A 9,388-nucleotide genomic window follows, 5' to 3' on the forward strand; every position below is an offset into this window, starting at 1 on the left:
TTCAAAATTCTTGATTGATGTGTGCATAATGGACTTGTTGAGATTTTAAATAGGTCTTAGGGGTGTGGAAATTGAGGAAAAATTAATACTTTTCAAATTTTTGAGTTTTTCGAACACTTTCCCTAACCCTTACTTTTATTGGAAACTAGCAATTGGTTTTGCAGGTACATATGGCACCTAAGGATATGAAGAAGATGAAGGTTGGTAAATCGAAGAGACAAGCGATCTTCCAAGCTAGCGGTTCAGTTGAGGAGTACCCAAGGTAGCGACGTAGAGATGTTATAATTGAGGTGGCATATAGAGTCAGCAAGGCCAGACGCTCCAGGCTACTTACTCAGCTGCATCTCGGCCTAGGATAAAGTTAGACAGGATGTCATCACCACACACTCCTCCGCCTGATGATGATGAGAAGGAGAAAGAGACAGAGTCTGAGTCTACTGCACAGGATGCTGCTCAGGACCCCAGTCTGATAAGGGTTCCTAGGATTCATCCAACGAGGTAGAGTAGCAGGAGCCATCAGTGGTGCCCAAGTCTGATGAGGGTACCACTACTCAAGAACAATAGTGTTACGACCTGGGACAACCCCTAGTCGTAACATAGTACTTGGAACCATAAGTGATCCCAAGCTAACCCATTAACTTGCATACTACTTGAGCAACTAATTTTAATTGTGTAAAAACTAAATTTACTGAGCGGAAAAATTATCATGAGAAAGTCTAAATAAATGTAATCTGCTAAAGTTTACGATATGATAACACTGAAGAAAGAAACTTGAATTACATGTAATGACTCTGACTAACTATTTGTGAAGCCTCTACTATACTAACTATAGGTGGCTGGGATATGCTTCGAACTACAACAAATCAATACATAAGAATGATAAAAATAGATTAGATGAACTACAACTAACTGGAGTTCCCAAAATAGGATAACTCATCATATGTTGGCTGAAAGCTGAATACTCTCTGACCCTGGTGTATGAGCTATATCTGGTAGCTACATTATGAAGGATGTATCCACAAATGCATAAATGTGGTAAGTACATGGAAATGTACTTAGTATATGGAGACATGAACCAAGTAATGAAAATATTTAAAACATGCTTTTAAAACTTAGGATATAAGTTATTTACTGAAATGTACATTTAAAACATGGTTATACGTGAAAACTATAAGTTATATTGAGACATATAAATCAAGAACTAAAAAGAATTTTGTAAGCTGGGAAATGATAAAACATAAGTATTATATGAAAATCTTATGTAAAACTGTATAGATTGTAAAACTGTAGATAGGATCATATATGTATACTGATCATGAAAACATGAATATGTAAAATTGAGAATGGAAGACCAAGTAAAGCATGTACTGAAATTATCTAAATGACTGAATAATTGATATCTAAATAACTAAGATAATTTGTAAAACTAACTGAATAAATACTAAAATTTCTGTACTTGGTAAAGCAAACCTGAACTTAGATAAACTGAATACTACTAAAAGTGTGGGAGCTATCATGTAACCGACATAAATCATGTGAGCTATCACGGAGTCCAATGTCTGAACCATATTGAGGAGATTTCTTATACCCTTACCATGAGAATGGAACCTAAATTAGAGTAATCACTAAACTGATCCCATATTAGTAAAGAGAAAACACTCTCTAGAGAGCACCTAAACCTACGGTGGCACTTAGTTTCAGGGAAAGTAGGCTGCATTGAACCTGCACTTCCCTATAGGTGCTAAATACTACTCCCAACCAAAAGACACAGAAATACTAACCAGTGCATGCACTAAAGCTGATAAGCTCAGGTCAAGGTATTTTAAAAGCATTAGTACATATAGAGCCTGAAGTAATCATAAACATGTAAATTGATAGTGCTCGACATGATCATAACAATCTAAGTTTAATAATAAAATCATGGGTTGAGTGACTCATTACTTGAAAAGTCTGAAACACAAGTAAACATGTAGGTATTAGATGTTCATAACCCGCTAGCACAGAATGATTAAAGAATTCTACAACAACATTTAAAACAATGAAATAAAGTTATAATTCAAAGACTAAAAACATGAGATATTTCAATAGTCTGATAAATTACTTGAATATATACATTGGAATGAGTTAACCTACGAAAAATATCAGGTTTATACTATTTAAAGCTTAATTTGACAATTTGTCATGGTATTGACATAAAAATACAGGGGGTTTTGAAATTCATGAACGTAGGAGCATGATTCTCCTGGAGTTAAACTATTAGAACAACTTGAATGCAAAACTATAAGGAAACATTGATGAATTTTATAATTGATAAAACTCAACTCACTCCCATAATTGAGGGGTGAGACGATCTTTGTCAAGTAACCCAATGTAAATTGGTATCGAATCTCAAAGAGTGAATGCTATAAACTTCCAACCTATGGGTACTAAGTTACTATAAGGTTTCGTAACATGCTAATGGAAATAGCATGCATAAGTAAATAGGGGGATATGTTTAAAAATTCTTCACATAAACTTCAACAAGTACTTGGTGAATGTTATCTTTGGTTTGAATTCAAGGTTTGAAGAAATCTTAGGATTATGTCTCAATAGAGGTGAAACATGTGGGACAATGTTGGTTTATCATGTGATTTAGTTATTAATTAATGGATAGACTAGGTCAAACATCATTCGGGTCAATATTTTGAAAAAACCCTAACGATTTTACCCATTGGCTCTTTCGACCACGTAATAACTGTGGTGTTTATATTGCCACCAAGAACCTCAACCAAGCATCCCTATTTCTTCGATGATGCTCTTTACATGATTTTCACTCCCTAAACACTTATTTCTAAAATTGCAAAGGGTTGTAAACCATAGACTTAGTTGTTCACCATTGCTTTCCCCCGGTAATCCTTATTCGGGGATGTTATGGGTTACTAATATTCACCTAAATCCCTCTAGTGAGGATGAAAAGGGGTTTCTAGATCTTGGATATTTCACCCGTCAAACCCATTTTGATATTTGGAGTTTTCACCCATCAAATTCAAACTCATAAGCTCAAGCAATGGTGAAATCCATACTCAATAACTAAAATCCATGCAAATAAAAACATACCCATACAGAATCACATTCTAGTTCAACATAATCCCAAGATTAAATTATTTAGCTAGTCAAGAAGAAAGTAAAGAGAGATATACCATGTGGGTCAATCAAAGCATTCATTCTTCAATAAGAAACTAAGAAATTTAAGCCTCCAAAGTTGATTACACACTTGCCCAATTAAGGTTTCAAGCTTAAAATTTAAAACTACCTTATAAGATAAGCAATACCCAAAAAAGGTTGGGTTTTTTATTATACATGATTTGGGATTCGTCCATGACATTTTAAAATTCTACCCTTAGTCCAGTTCCCATGACGGCATGTGTTTGATTGCGACCGCAGTTTGGTTTCACGATCGCGCTTTGCTGACCACTTGGACTAACGGCGACTATGGTCTGAGGACTGCTATTTTAGTGACCGAGGATGAGTACTATAGGTTTTACATTGTACTCCTTTTTCTTCTATGTACTCCCTTTTTAGCTCCATTGCACATATGCTCACCTTTTCCACTTCATACCGATAAAATTTGGGTGCTAGTGCACTTAAATCTAGATAATACCTCATTTTCTAATAATAAACATAGTAGTATATGTGTATAATTTTTATTAATGAGTGGAAGAATTACCACTCATCAAAACCCCCAACTTATACATTTGTTTGTCCTCAAGTAATACTACCTCTTACCATTATACATTTTTCATGTGTTCCCTTATTTATGTTCCTAATGTCCATGAAGACTCCAACATTGTTGCTACCATAAAAATCTTTTTCACACTTGGATAGAAAAGTATTAAAAATTCCCCTCATCATAAAATGGAGTGGCGAAGGATACAATGGATCTTAAGGAGCGATTATGTGACAATTACTAACACTCTAGAAGTGGTTCACAAGTCGGCTTTCATCATGTTATAATCCACTCATCTCATTGCCCAAAATATGACAAAATCACCCTTCTTAATAAACCCGCATTACACCTCACAATAAAAGAAGGTTCGCACACCTAGCTACCACTTACGCAATACGGAAAATTAGGTGCAAACACTCACTCTCTGAATAAATTCTCCTTGTTAAAAGTTCCATGCCATAAGCTTGCCCCTATTTCCATTCACCACTTTAATGACCACCCTTGGTTTGAAATCACAAAGGGATTTTTGAGCTTGTAATGTAGGCTTAGGGTAGGGTAGGATAACAATTTCTAATAATAAGGCTATACCTTTCTTGAACTTCTACAACAAATTCTCATCACTTTCGGCTTGTTAGGCCACTTTAATTTTAATGCATGCATCAAGCTTTATGCACTCATTATTTTGACGGAATATTTTATCCTTCAAAGAAAAATGATTACTTGCTAGGCTCGTTGGTTATTTTTCTTTTTATGACTTCATGGCTCAACTACACTTTATTTTTCTTTTCATCACCCCCAACTTAGGCTTTTTTCCTCAGTTTTTAGTTTTAAGTTCAAGTAGGATAGGGTTCAAGAGAGGATGAATAGAAAGGTCACAGCTTATACTATGGTTAGCAAAGAGAAGTACAAAGGCTCAAAGAGGATGACTAGGGTAACTCATATGTATTGGTAGGAATTTTAGGATAAAGTAGTTTCATAAATCACAAGATGGCCTATGTTCATTTTACCCACTAAGCAAAAGCAAAATGTAGTTTTGAAAGACTAATAGGGCAAGTTCTAGGTGGTACAAGTACACATGAGAAGTAGACAACTACGCTCACACCCACGGCCTGTGAATGTTATGAAGAAGGGTTAATTGTTCTTCTCGGTCAAGAAAAGGGTGGAGTATCCTCTAATTTTTTGCAATCAACTTTCAAAGTCAAAGAATGAGAGCAAATTTTGTCATAAAGCTGCTCACGAACATGCCTTTGACTATTATATTTTTATGATGGAGGGGGGAGTTTTGCTTTTGTAGTCAAACCATGTATAATTTTCTAGTCAAGGCAACAACCCATACTATCATCTTACATTGCAAACTATAGCATAGGCAAACTTCTATGTGGTTACTAAGATTTCACCAATGCGTGTGAATGAGAATATCAATCATCGGTGCCATAGGGTACTCAAACTTCCCTTGCATCTATTGTTAGAAACTAAAATAACAAATTAACACAAGAAGAATAAAATCTACTCCATGCAAGTTTTTGCAGCATCAGAGTGCCCGAAAATTACAACCTAAATAAAAAGTAACAACTATCCAAAAGAGCAAAAAAGTATGCAGAATATCAATAATACATGACCAAATCACATAAGTACGGAGACACCCCCAACTGACAAGATAGCAGTGTCCCCACTTCATAAATAATTAAGGCTAAAAGAGATAAGGATGCTCCCATAATCTGCATCAAGGACTTCTATCACTATCTGACCCTTCATCATTACTATCCTCCTTAAGATCTGACCACTTTGCTAGCGCCTCATCATCGTTATGCACCCAAGAAGTAGGAATCATGCTTTGGGGTATTAAAACCTTTCATAGAACCTTCATTATTTCCATATCTTAGTAAAGAATTCACCCCTCATGTTGGCCTGCTTGAGCCCATAAATATCATTAATTTGCTTAGCCCCAACATTCACTAGCTTTCCCCGTATATTTACAATCACATTGAGTTGGTCTGAGAAAGATACTTCACTGATATCGGTATAAAATTCACGGACCCATTATTTTACAAGGCGTGGATCCGGGGCAAAGCACTTCCAACCTATGGCTTTAAGTTTGTCGTGAAAAGTTGGTAGCTTCTCTGCTACATTCTCCAAAGAAATTCCTCTTTCCAAAAGAAATTTTTTCTTTGAAAGATCTGTAGTAGTGAGTGTGGAATTTAGATTCCATGAATTTGATGTGATCAAACTTATCTATAGGGTTGTCCTGAAAGCCATAAACATACATTATATCTTTCAATATCATTTGAATCATACAAGTTGTGCTAAATTGATCTTTAAAGTTCATTAGATTAGTTACTTGGGGTTGCCTGGCTAAAAATTAGAAGTACGGGATTTTTGACATGATAGGAACCTGCCCTCAGTTACCGCAAGCACGGATTAGAGCTGCGTCTGTATCACCGTGGTTACGGTCTATGACAATGATCGCGACACCTGAGGCTGGTTCCATGTTTGTTTTGCATGTCCAAATTCCTCTCAATTCTAAACTAGTAGCATGTTCTAAAATATTGGAGCAAATGAAGGTCATGTGAACAATGCTACCTATGTTTGTGAATGTGCCTTTCAAAAGTAAATGCCACTATTGAAAGTTCACTTGAGAAATTTATCAAATACAAGATGTGCATATCACATTTGTCTACCTTTTTTACACTCTATTGGTACTCAATGTTTCCCCATTTTTGTGCACACCTCAATCAAGAAACCATCACCATAATAATAATAAGTATGAAAACACGTAAAGAATAACAATTAAAACTTTAGGCCCTTTCTTAATCATACACTCAATGGCCAATTTTTAAAAAAAGGATTCATGCCACCTACCAAAGTTTTGATGCAAGCGGGACGTGCACGGAGGCTGTTTGAGAGCTTACAACTTGTCCAACAATGTAGCTTAGATTTGAGAGTACAATCTTAAAAAGGGAGTGTGAGGGAAAAGAAGTTGACTAAGGGTTAAATGACATAAATGAACATGACCACAATCAGAGGCCGTGACCTCGGACACCTACGTAACCATGATCGTGCATGGTAGCCGAGAATGCAGTAACTAGGAGCAGTTTTTAATCAACTATTTTCCCCTATTTAGTATTTTACTCAATTTTCATAGATTTTTCCCTGTTCGAATTTTCAAAGTAGACTTTCACACTTACCTTTTAGAGCTCATTCAATGAAATCCAAAGTGCCACAAATGCACAAATTATTCAAAAGCAAAGACAAAAAATACACTACGAGAACATAACAAAAAGGATTCGAGCTAGTCTCGTGGTATTTGTGGGTTGCCTCCCACCTAGCGCCTTAGTTATCATCATGGCATGATGTCATTCTTCTTTAAATCTCACAGTGGGGCCTCAAACCCCTCATCATTCATTTTCTCATGCTCCACAGACACCACAGATACTACTTGGAGCTTTGCGGTTTGTTTCTTTGACTTAAAAATTTTGAACAAGACCTCATCTTCTTCTACCTGAAATTTTATCTCCCCCAGCTCTAGATCGACAATGTCTCTCCTGGTGCCCAAGAAAGGACGACCAAGAATTATAGGCACCTCTTGGTCCATCTCTCGATCCAATACAATAAAATATGTTGGGAGAATCAATTTGTCCACCTTTACAAGGACATCAAAAAATATACCCACCATCCTTTTTAGTGACCAATATGCCATCAAAATTCTCAACGAGTTCAGCATCGGAGTGTCTAATCCAATTTTCTTATAGATGAAAAATGACATTAGGTTGATGCTTGCACCAAGGTCACAAAGTGTTTTTGCAAACTCATGAGTTCCAATGGTGCAAGGGATAGTGAATGCTCCATGGTCATCCTTCTTTTCCGCAACTTCACTATCCATGATAGCACTACACCCATGAGTAACCTCAATGGTATCACCCTCAAAAAGTTTCTTCTTAGACATTAACTTCGTCATTAACTTAGCATATCCCAGAATCTCTTGTATCACTTTGAGTAGTGGGATATTTATTGAGAGGTAGCTATGTTTTGTCATAAATTTTCTTAATTTTTCCCTCTCTTCCTTTTTATGCAACCGTTGATGGAACGGGGTAGGAACAAGGATGATTGGCTTGCTTCTCCTTGTGGTTTTTCAACTACGACCACTTCCTCATTATTTTTATCCATCTCTTTCTCATCACTTCCCTCTCTTCTTTGGGGCATTACATCATTTTCCACTTCTAGTGAACATTACTAGGACTTGTGCTTCATTGTTTAGGTTTGAGATTATGCCACTCGGAAGACCACTTCTAGCCCTTGCATTTAGTTGTTTTGATATTTTCCCGACCTAGGTATCCTATTATTTGATGGATGCAGATTGAGACACCACATCTTGGAAGAGCACGAAGAAGTCACCCTTTAATTCCTGAACTATTTTGTTCGTACCTTCAAATCTACTAAAAATCCTTACCAACACATCTTCGGTCTTAAATTTTTCAGGATTGATGACATTGGACTATTTGGCCTTATCTCTATCATAAGGAGAGAGGTAGCAGTCATAATTATGTTCCCTATCTCTCTAATATGTATCTCAGTTATGATCCATCCAACCTTGGTTCCCACGTTTCCTTTGATAGGCGTGGTGGGAACCATTAGAGTAGTTTGCCAAGTACTAAATCTCTTTATCCAACTTCTTTGCCTCATCATCATCTTCATAAGTCTTTGATGTTATGGAATTTACAACTTTTAGGAGCACCCATAACATGTTTTGTTAGAAGCTCAAGTTTGGTCATTATTTTGGCCATATTCTCTACCTTCTCATCATTTTATTTTCTTTGCTTATTGGTCACCACAGAGTTAGTACAAGGGTTCTTAGGAGCATCGGCATAACGGGTGTGCCACCCCCAAATTTTTTGGATGTATCACCTATCAATCAAAAAGCTGCAAGATGATGCAATTTCACAATAGAGACACCCTAAAATATCTCAAGAAGCATCTTAATCGGGACCTCATGATTTGGGCATTGTGATAGCTTTCCATTAAACCTCTCCCATGCTTCAAATAATAGTTATCCATTTAATTGCCAAAAGTGTACAATCTCATCCCACTTTTGAAGCATTTTTTATGGTGGAAAGTATCTATTAAGGAAAACTATGGTGAGCTCCTATAAAGATGTGATTAAGCTAGGTGCAAGTGAGCATAGCCATAAAACTGCCTCAGCCGTTACTAAAAAGGGGAAGAGTAATAGCCGGATGCATTCTTGTGCAATATGAGCTATGTTAAATGGCACACAAACTTCCACAAAGGTCTTTAAATGAATATTTGGGACCTCATATGGTTGACCCCAATATAATCTTTTCATTTGCAAAATATGAAGCATAAATCTAGTCATATGAAGCATAACTATAGTCATATGAAACACACCATTTTCTTTGGTTGGTGGGATGTGTATAGCACTTGTTTGCCCAGCCTAATCTAATTGGCCCTCATTGTCTAATGGGGTATCAAAAGGGCCAAAATTACTTGCATTATTGCTCATTGCTTTGTTCACACTTTGATTACCTACAAAATAGTCAAAAATAACAAATAGATTAAATTAACCACTCTGGTTATTCCTAAGTAAGATTAGCACCACAAAAGTGAAATCTTTATTTCACTCTACGACAATGGCGCCATTTTAAAAATGCTCAACTCACTCCCATAATT

General features: G+C 36.3%; 1 non-coding gene across 1 annotated transcript; it reads left to right on the top strand.

Annotated features, from left to right (window-relative positions):
- The first annotated feature begins 8,688 nt into the window (after window positions 1–8,688).
- On the top strand, window positions 8,689–8,800 carry LOC124887481. The gene has a single exon (XR_007045254.1). It is a non-coding gene; the product is annotated as a small nucleolar RNA R71 (small nucleolar RNA).
- The last annotated feature ends 588 nt before the right edge of the window (window positions 8,801–9,388 follow it).

The sequence above is a fragment of the Capsicum annuum genome, chromosome 9 (genome assembly GCF_002878395.1).
Source record: "Capsicum annuum cultivar UCD-10X-F1 chromosome 9, UCD10Xv1.1, whole genome shotgun sequence".
Lineage (NCBI taxonomy): Eukaryota > Viridiplantae > Streptophyta > Magnoliopsida > Solanales > Solanaceae > Capsicum > Capsicum annuum.